Here is an 11,278-nt window from a genome sequence, read left to right as displayed (position 1 = left end):
AACAAAAACAAAGAGAAACTCCACTGACTGGGAGAACGTTTTTGCACACAACACTAATGATAAAGGACTGATCACAAAAATCTACAAAGAGCTGATAAGACTCAACAAAAACAAAGAAAATAATCCAGTCAAAAAATGGGCAGAAGAGCTAAAAAGAAACTTCTCTGAAGAGGAAATGCAAATGGCCAACAGGCATATGAAAAAATGTTCACCATCACTTGTAATCAGGGAAATGCAAATCAAAACTACCATGAGATACCATCTTACACCGGTGAGAATGGCACATATTAAAAAAACTAGCAACAACAAATGTTGGCGAGGGTGTGGAGAAAAAGGAACTCTCCTGCACTGTTGGTGGGAGTGCAAACTGGTCCAACCACTATGGAGAGCTGTGTGGAGATTTCTGGACCTACTAAACATAGAGCTTCCATATGATCCAGCAATTCCACTCCTAGGTATTTACCCAAAGGACACAGAAACATCAATTCCAAAGAGCACCTGCACCCTATGTTTATTGCAGCACTGTTTACAATAGCTAAGGTTTGGAAACAACCCAAATGCCCCAAAATAGATGACTGGATCAAGAAGATGTGGTACATATACACCATGGAATATTACTCAGCATTCAAAAAAGATAAACACATGCAATTTGCAGCAACATGGATGGCGCTGGAAGGGATCATGCTCAGCGAAATAAGCCAGAAAGAAAAAGAAAAATACTGGATGGTCTCACCATAGCAGGAATCTAGAAAACTTAAATAAGGGACCAGGAAAAAGAATAACTATAAGAAAGAAAATATCAAAATCAACAAAAAACTATGAACCAGAGACACTCTATGGGGGTGTGGGCAGGGAAAGGAGAGCTTGTGGTCAAAATAAGGGGGTTGTAATTGTATGGGGAATATAAAAAATAAAATTTAAATAAAATGTGAAAAAAATAAATAAAAGTGGGATTCTTTATCTAGAGAAAAACCCATGTGACAAAGGAGCCAAGAAAATACTATGAGAAAGGAAAGTATCTTTAATAAATGGTTTGGGAAAACTGGGCAGCCACATGCAAAAGAGTGAAACTAGACCACTATCTTATACCATGCACAAAAATTAACCCAAAGTGAATTAAAAACTTAAATGTAAAACCTGAAGCCATAAAATACATAGAAGAAAACATAGGCAGTAGGCTCCTCAACATTGTTCCTAGCAATAATTTTGAAGATTTGATCCAATAGCAAGCAAAAATAAACAAATGGTACTATATCAAACTACAAAGCTTATGTACAAAAAAGAAAGCCATCATCAAAATGATAAAAAAAAAACTTATTGGATGGGTGACAATATTTATAAATCATACATTCAATAAGGGGTTAATTGATCAAATTCTTATATCTTTCAATAAGATAACAGGTTTTCATGTATTTGTAAATACAGAAAAGAAATATCCTGGAGCAGTGGAAAGAGCATTGAACTTGGAGTAAGAAAAACTAGATTCAAATATTAACTAAGCAAATATTAACTAAGTATTGATTAGCTATGGGATCCTGAATAACAACCCTCTCTCCTTCTCTGGGTCTTCATTTTCATCTATAAAATGTAGGTTTGTTGCATTGATTAAATAAAGTGTGAAGGGTCTAGTCTAGTGTCTGGGCATAGTAGATCATTCTTATATATTTTTTTAAATTTTTAAAATTTATTTATTTTTTTAAAAGAGGCATGTATTTTTATTTATTTGTTTATTTGTTTATTTGTTTGTTTATACAAGCACTGGGTACAGTCAGAAGCTCGGGAGGGTGAGAGAATTCACCAGAGCCAGAGCGGGGAGCAGAGCAGGCAGAAGGACCGAAGTACACTGCTGAGGGGAGCAGCGGGTGGCAGGAGAGGTCTGTGTGCCATGTGGGACCCTCCTCCGGTGGCCGGGGAGCAGCTGGGGATCGAACCAGCACCACAGAGGCCGCGGGCAGCTTCACAACCCAGTGCTCAACCGCTGCGCCACCGGGGAGGCCCAGATCATTCTTATATGTTAGTTGAATCTGATGTCATAGTATTTGGAAATCTAATGAAGTTCAGAGGAAGAAAACTAAAGCATTAATAAATACAAAAGAAGTATGCATACAAGAACTGGGGTGTAAACCAGGGGTGTGGGCGCTGGGGAAGGATTCACCAGAGAGTGGAGAGTGGAATGGGCAGATCCACTGAAGTACTCTGCTGAGGGGAGAAGCGGGCGAGACAGGAGAAGTCTGCTGCGTCATGTGGGTTGCTCCCTGGCCAGCTGGGGATCAAACTGGGATGGGGATTGAACTCCTGCTGCAGAGGCTGTGGATAGCTTCACAGGGCTGTGCTTAACCCCTTGCACCACCAGGGAGTCCCAGCTTTGTTATTTGAAGTGATCTTGTCAGGCAGGATGAACAAGAGAATTCTAGCAAATTGCAGCTCAAAGTTTCTAATATTTGGTGACAGGTAAGAGGTAAAGCCCTAGATTGACTCCTCTTATGCACCCACGCTATTATGGTTTAATATTGGTGAAAGGCATCAGCATTTCTTTAGTGCCAGCTGCATGCCAATTGGTGAGTTTGGGTTCTTAACTTTTACCATCTCATTTAATCACTATTTCATTGGAGGAAAATTGAATCTGAGCAAAGACAAGTGACTTCCTACGTTACAAGGCTGAGAAGTGGCAGAACCAGCGTCTGAACAAGGATGTCCCTGATACCTGAACCCAGTCCCATTGCACCATGCTGTTCCTCTGACTCTTGCCTTACCTGGGTTATAGCAACAATCTCACTGGTGTTTCTGTCTCCGGTGTTTTTCTTCCTAACCCATCCTCCACACTGCACTTGGCTGAACTTCCTAAAACAATTCATGGTTTACATTGGCTTCTCTACTGATGTGGGCTCAAATTGTTTGACAGATGATGATGGCAAGAATCAATTTGTGTTTTTGTTTGCACATATTATATTTAATGTTTTTATTTATTTTGTAACTTTTTATAATTGAGGTAATTTTGGCTTACAACACTGCATATGATTTAGGGGTAGAGGTTCACACCTCTTTAGATGCATGTTACCACACCATGCTGACCACCAAATCAGCAATAATCCTTCACCATAGGCCATTGAACTCCTCTCTCCTTTGCTCCCCACCCATCCCCTCACCCCAAGTATCAAGTTGTCATGTGACTTTAGGCTATTTATTTATTGCAAACTGACCCAAGTCATTTTGCTTATTTATCAATATTGTATCATTAATTTTTTTTATTATTATTGAGTAGTTGTTGTTGCAAGGGTGAGGAGCAGATAACTGTAAATTCCAGTACTGAGAGAAGGGCCACATGTTCCTTCCCCAAACCCTACTACCAAGTGGTGGGTTACAGTGAAAGTAAGTCTCAGACTGAAATCTATCATGTGCTCAAATATTTATTAACAAACAGGCAAAACCAGTTATACCACTTGAAGTCCCAGTTCTTGATCTTTCAGACACTTCCAAGCATCTTGCCTGAAAGCTTTCCTTTGCGTAAATAAGACAGTTTTCTAGCAGAAGGATTCATCTAACCTGCTAGTCAGAACCAAGTGTCAGGATCCTCCATGAACGGGAAAGAAGGGGCTAAATAGATCGTAGCCCACAGCTACTCTGAATAACCTAGTTGCTGGCTTCACTAAATTCTTGTGTCTTGGCTACACAAGGATGCAGTTGCCTGTGCAAGATCCTAGCCAGATCCTAGATCCTGACACCACTTATTTCACCTATGAAAAGACACATCTAGCATTTATCCCCAGTTAATAGCCTCCTCGTGCTGATTACAGATAAAGATAGTAGAAGTACTTTCAATAACTACTACTGGAATGTGGAATACTGATCAGAATTTCTCAGGTACTAACTAACCACTTCTAGAGTGTATATTTCTTATTAGGGTACTTAAAGTGTTAACTAATGGCCTCCAAGATTTTCACTAAAAGTAACTAACACACACAGATATCAAACTTTTTTTTTTAAAGATTTTATTTATTTATTTATTTATTTATTTATTTATTTATTTATTTATTTATTTATTTATTTATACAAGCACTGGGTACAGTCAGAAGCGCAGGAGGGTGAGAGAATTCACCAGAGCCAGAGCAGGGAGCAGAGCAGGCAGAAGGACCGAAGTACACTGCTGAGGGGAGCAGTGGGTGGCAGGAGAGGTCTGCGTGCCATGTGGGACCCTCCTCCGGTAGCCGGGGAGCAGCCGGGGATTGAACCGGCGCTGCAGAGGCCGCGGGCAGCTTCGCAACCCAGCGCTCAACCGCTGCACCACCTGGGAGGCCCCAGATATCAAACTTTTTAGCCTGAAATTTTTATTTATTTATTTTTTTTTTATCATTTTTTTTTTTTAATAGAGGCATGCTTTATTTATTTGTTTGCTGGTTTGTTTGTTTGTTTTGTTTATACATGCACTGGGTACAGTCAGAAGCGCGGGAGGGAGGGTGAGAGAATTCACCAGAGCCAGAGCGGGGAGCAGAGCAGGCAGAAGGACTGAAGTACACTGCTGAGGGGAGCAGCGGGCGGCAGGAGAGGTCTGCGCACCATGTGGGACCCTCCTCCGGTGGCCGGGGAGCAGCCGGGGATTGAACCGGCGCCACAGAGGCCGCGCGCAGTTTCGCAACCCAGCGCTCAACCGCTGCGCCACCGGGGAGGCCCCTAGCCTGAAATTTTTAAATATGTATTGTAGTAATATGTAACATAGCAAACACTTTTCTATTATTAATATATTATAATTTTTAATATGAATAAATTGCATACCACCTAACACCTAGGGTTTGGTTTGTTTTTTGTGAGGAGATAGGAAAAATTGACTTCTAAGCTTTCTTCTATGATTCTATAAATGGATTTTAATGCAGTTAGAGGATCTGGGACAAACTTACTGATAGATGGTAGAGGGTCATCAAACATCAAAACCATTTTTCTAGAACACTCATATTTATCAATATTATTCGAAGGATTTATCTTTCTAAAATAGCAGCTTTCCGGGGACTCCCTGATGGCACAAGGGGTTAAGAGGCAGCACTGGGAAGCTATTGGCAGCCACTGCAGCATGATTTCAATCCCTGGCTAGGAAGCTACCTACATGGCACAGCAGACCTCTCCTGTCTCGCCTGCTGCTCGCCTCAGCAGTGTATTTCAGTCAATCTGCCTGTTCTGCTCCCTACTCTGTCTCTGATGGATCCTCTCACCCCCTCCCCCCAGCACCTCTGGCCTGTACCCCAGTTCTTGTATGTATAAATCTTTAAATAAATCTTTAAAATAAAATAAAATAGCAGCTTTCCACTTTAGCCCCCAATCATACCTGTCACCCTTTAGCCCTTTATCAAACTTGTCCTTCTGTGATAGAATCTCATTTCCGCAAAATATACATGCAAGGGTCAGTCTCCTTACACTGATTGGGGTCTATGTGATTGAGTATAATTGACCAAGTGCTGAGGATGCTAATGTCTAAAAAAACACTATTTGTACCACCAAGTCACTAACGATAGAGCTTTAGGGGAGGTTGGGAACAGGGGACACTAGGATTTTTAATTACTGAAGAAAAAATTCTGAAGAAAGAAACTGAATAAAGTAGGGCAGAGGAATTGCTCTTATACATTTTTTCCTGGGTAGGCAGCCAGATAAAAAGGTAATTGCAGACAGAAATATATATGCAAGGTAGAAAGATGCTGACTTAAGGTTCTGGAAACTGCAAGGATAGCAGTTTGGAAACTGAATGAAGAGATGGGCCTGTACCTGCGACACTTCAGTCACCAGAAAAGTGAACAGAGCTCCAATTTGGACAATGGCCCAAATAGGGGTGAGTGAGGAAAGGGATACCGGTTATTCTGCATATCAACTTGTGCTGAGCTAAAGTGTGTTTGAATTTGGGATTAATGATTTATAGTCTCAATTTTGGTAAATGGCATCATAAGAGGCCATTCACCAATCCAGAAACCTGAGAGCCACTAGAGTCACTTTGGTGCCACTGTCCCTCTCTCTTCAAGGCTAATCACCCAAAGTTTTGCCTCTTTTTCCCCAATCCATCTCCTCTCCATTGTTACTACCCTGACCAAATTCACTTCATGTCCCTATAATCTCCACCATAGACAACCAGTCTTCCTGCCTCCAGTCAGACCCATCCTTCATACTCTGCCAGAATAATCTTTCTCAAACATATATCTAACCATGTTACTCTCCTTCTTAACACTCCACCCCCACCCAGCAGCTGCTCAGTTCACACTGTCTAAAAACTAAACTCCAAGCATATTATTATTCCAGATATTTTGCTCCCTGTTTAACTTTCAGCCTTTGTTCTAGCCATTCCCTCCCTTCCCCCCCCCCCCCCGCAACCTGTGTCCATTCAAACTGACCTACTTTCAGTTGCCCAACTCAACATGCTTTATCAAGCTCCTACACATGCCTGGAGTGCCTTCTCCTCCCTGTGCCAGCCTGGAGAACTTCAATCTGTCTTGGAAACTCTGTTCATGAACCACCTCCACCAGCGTACCCCAGGAAATGTTAGTTTGTGTGCCAGGCTCCAACCAGCAATGGGAAGCTCTTTGAGATCGGTACTGTATTTCATTACCTTTATATTCTCCATATTTAGCATAGGCTAAAAATGTGCTAGTTTTGTTGAATGAGTGGATAAATGTTTGCTAGGTACTTTAGGTTGCCAAAAGTTCTGGTCCAGGACCTGCTGCATTCAAACAGTTGATGGAGTGTGTGCTGTCATGCCTTGGGATAGACCCTGGTGATTTTCATTTTTGATATTTGGGCCACAGTATTTTAATCATCAATTCAATAATTATTTATTAAACACCCACTATAGGGGCCTCCCTGGTGGCGCAGCGGGTTGAGCGGCGCAGCGGATTGAACGCCGCACTGTGAAGCTGTCCGCAGCCTCTGCAGTGTGGGTTCGATTCCCAGCTGGCCAGGGCGCAACCCACATGGCGTGGCAGACTTCTGCCTCACCTGCTGCTCCCCTCAGCAGTGTCTTCTGTCTGTCTGCCTATTCTGCTCCCAGCTCTATCTCTGGTGAATTCTCTCACCCTCCCGCACCTCTGACTGTACCCCAGTTCTTATATAAATAAATAAATCTTAAAAAAACCCACAAAATTACCAAAAAAATCTTTAAACACCCACTATATATCAAGTCCCGTGTCATTTTCAAAGGTTAGGGAATAATATATTAAGCAAGAAAAACTTCCCTGTCAAAGCTGTGCTCTCCAAAAGAAGCTTTATAACCTTCTGAATTTAAAGTATGAAGCTATTTTTGGAAGTAGACTCCACACTAAAGGAAATTTTAAACCACGCTAAATAATTGAAAAAAAAAATTAGTGGCTTCAGGCAGTAGATGGAGTGACATGATCCAACTGTGCCACATGGTGGCAGTGCTCCCCCAGAAATGAAGATTTAGCCACCTAGGACTCCGGAAAAGCAAGTAGTTCTCACTCTAGAGGAATGGTACTAAAAATTTAACAAGATAGGCTTTCTCAATTTGCAGAAAAGCTTAAGTGAAATATTTTATTTAGTCAATTTTCTCCCTCCAAACTTTTGTAAGCCCTTGTAATATACTTTTGTCTGTCTGCCAGCAAGAAATATAAATAGAACTTTGGAATAAATAGAGCAGCATGTTAAATCCCATGGCTTATTTTTTTCATGAACGAGTAGCCTCAGAATTGATTTTTTATATTGATTTTCTGTGGTATAATGATAGGTCCTACTGGTGAAAATGTTTCCTAATTTAAATGACCAGATTTACTGTGTGAGTCTAGCTAGGCCTGCAGCGTGCCATCCCTCCAGGTGCTCTGCCAATTAAACCAATTTGAGAATCACGATTTGATCTGAAGCCTTCTGGCTACAAACAAGAAAAACAAGCCTCTGAGAAGCTAAATGACATTCCTAAATTCACAGAACCATCTATGGAACAGGTTCCGGTTCATCCTTTTGTAAAGTGAACTTTACAAATCTTTCCCTTAATACTCCCTATCAACTTCATAAACAAGGTGTTGGATGTTTAAACGTGAAGGACTAGGGTCAGAAGAATCAAGGGTAATTCCCAGGCTTCAGAGTTGGTGAGTGATGGGATATCGTGCCATTCATCAAAATTGAGACTCACTGTTTCCAAATACAGACTCAGTTTACCTTGACCCTAGTGAATACGTAGAATAAATGATTTCTCCCTCTTGGATCTCTCCTTCCACCCATTGTCCTAAGCAGAGCCCTTTTAGCTTCTGTGGTAACTGAAGAGGTGCCCTTCAAAGAGAGGAACGGGGCCTTCCTAGTGGCTCAAGGGTTAAGATGCAGCCTACGAAGCTATCCACTGCCAATGAGTTTGATTCCCAGCCAGGGAGCAGCCCACAAGGCGCAGCAGACGTCTCCTGCCTCACCCGCTGCTCCCCTCAGCAGTGTACTTTGGTCAATATGCCTGTTCCATTCCCCACTCTGTCTCTGGTGAATCCTCTCACTGCCCACCCCAACCCCAGTGCCTCTGGCCTGTACCCCAGCTCTTGTATGCATAAATAAATAAATCTTTAAAAAAAAAACCTGAGCGGAACAAGCTAATCAGTTCTGAAAATGCTAATATTTCTTTTATCCACCCCCAAGGTGGTTCAAGAAGAATAACATAGTTGTCAAGTTGCTGAATTAATTAGTTCAACAAATATTGATTGATTTCCCTACCATGAGTCAGCTATGTTCTAAGTCCTTAGTTCTCAAGGTGTGGTCTCTGTACCAGTAGCATTAGCATCACCTGGGAACTTGTTTAGAATTGCAAATTCTTGGGCTTCACATCTGACAGAATGAGTCAGAAACTGGCAGTGGGATTCAACAATCTGTGCTTTTACCAGCCCTTCAGATCATTCTGACACTTGCTTAGGTTAGAGTATGACTATTCTAGATAGTGAGGACATGTTATTAAAGATAATAAAGCGCTTGTCCTTTTGGAGTAACAGTATAAAATAGATAAATGATATTTCAGGCAGAGAGAAATGTTATCTGGAAAACAAGAACAGGGGATGGAGGGAGCATGTAGAGGGTACTCAGCAGGATCTCTCGGAGGCATTTGAGCTCTGGAGTCAGATTGAGCAAGGTGTGAATATTGGTTCTACCAGTTACTAGCCTATTAAGATTAAATTTCCTTGTCAACTAAAACTTCAATAGTAATATGACTTATTTACACTATCTGATTACTCTGAAGATTAAATAAGATAATGTTGGCAAAATTCTTGCAACTATTTCTGTCACAGGGTAAGCCCCCATAAGTATTAGCCCTTCAAGTTCAAGGAAAGAGTGCTATAAAATGCACACTTGGGAAACATTGATGTGAAAATTGATAGTAAAGTGAATGAAAAAGTGGACAGACTAATGTGAAAGGAAGATGATGGATGATGGGGTCTTGCTGCTGGGGACAGAAGTGGGTTGAGAAGAGGTAAAGAGATGAGGAAGTGAAGATGAGAGAGAACTTTTTTTTTTAGCAATTTTGCACATTTCTTATTTATTTATTTATTTATTTATTTATTTATTTATACAAGAGCTGGGAGGGTGAGAGGATTCACGAGAGACAGAGCAGGGATCAGAACAGGCAGATGGACTGAATGCCCTGCTGAGGGTAGCAGCGGGCGAGACAGGAAAGGTCTGTTGCGCCGTGTGGGTCACTCCCTGGCCAGCCGGGAATTGAACTCACAAGGCAGAGGCTGTGGGACAACTGCGCTCAACCCGCTGCACCACCGGGGAGGCCCCAAGAGAACTTTTTTTATAGGGCCTCCCCGGTGGCTCAGCGGTTGAGCGCTGGGTTGCGAAGCTGCCCGCAGCCTCTGCAGCGCAGGTTCGATCCCCGGCCCTGGCGAGGGTCCCACATGGCGCGCAGACCTCTCCTGCCACCCGCTGCTCCCCTCAGCAGTGTACTTCCTCACTCTGCCTGTTCTGTTCTCTGCTCTGGCTCTGGTGAATTCTCTCACCCTCCCGCGCTTCTGACTGTACCCAGTGCTTGTATAAATAAATAAATCTATTAAAAAAGATTTATTTATTTATGCATAAAAGAGCTGGGGTACAGGCCAGAGGTGTTGGAGGGTGAGAGGATTCACCTGAGACAGAGTGGGGAGCAGAACAGGCAGACTGACTGAAATACACTGCTGAGAGGAGCAGCCTGTGAGTAGGGAGAAGTCTGCTGTGCCATGTGGATAGCTCCCTGGCTGGGGATCAAACTCGTGCTGCAGTGGCTGCAGATAGCTTCATAGGATGCATCTTAACCCCTTGCGCCACCAGGGAGGCCTTGAGAGAGAACTTATATCTGAACCATGCCAAAGCTGGGAACTTGGAAGAGGAGGCCAGTGGATAGGATGATTAACCACTTTGGTTAGCCTGGAACTGAGGAGATTCCCAGGATATGGGACTTTCGTCGCTAAAACTGGAAAAGTGCTGGGAAAATGGGGGTTAGTTGTGCTCCTACCAGTGCATAGGATTGTGGGGAGTAAAATGGAGGATGGTAAATATTGTGACCTTTCTTTCCTGCTCTCCTCCTTAAAGTTGTCTTGTAAAGTGCCTTTCAGTACTTTGACCTAAAGAGAAATCAGAGGGCAAAGGAGCTTGGGTAATGTAGTTGGGAGAGGTCAGCCTTGCCTGGATAGAGGAGGATAAGAAAAAGCAGAATGGACCTGGAAAGAGAAAAAGAGAACCAGTGCAGTGACAAAGCTGGGATCAGAACGGTCTGGGATTAGTCCTACTCTAGAGCTTTCCTTTTTCTACCTTGTCCAAAGGTTGAAGGTCCACTGTGAGTAGGATGGGTGGGCATTTTCTGCATCCTTGAATTAATCTTAAATGATATTAAAAAGCTTACCCCAAAGTATTCTTTGCTATCTTGGGCAGTTTACAAATCTTTTCTCTATGTTCGGTGGTGTGCCATGTACAAGAAGGGGCAGGTGGCGTTGAACTGTTCCAGGGATGGAGAAAATCATCACGGGAGGGAGGAAGGGCTGGAGGCAGAGGGGTACCCAGGGGGTCTTCTCCGGCCCACTTCCGCCTGGAGGGCATACTCCTCAAATTGCGCTTGATGGGAGTTTTGCCAAGCGATAACAAAGGTCAAAAATCAAAGACGACCACTGGTGAGGTACCGTCCTTCGAGGCCCGTGGGCCCTCCCATCCCACTGCTGGGGCACCTCCAAGCTCCCCCAGGCTCAGCTGACCAGGGAGCCGGGACCCGCCAACCCGAGCCAGATTATATTTAGCGGGAGGCCTTTCGTGATTGGACGAATGGGGTGGGGGCGTGGCCTCACGCAGGAAGCTC

This window comes from Talpa europaea (assembly GCF_964194135.1).
Source record: "Talpa europaea genome assembly, chromosome: 9".
NCBI classification, from domain to species: domain Eukaryota; kingdom Metazoa; phylum Chordata; class Mammalia; order Eulipotyphla; family Talpidae; genus Talpa; species Talpa europaea.
Note: the sequence above shows the minus strand (reverse complement) of the source record.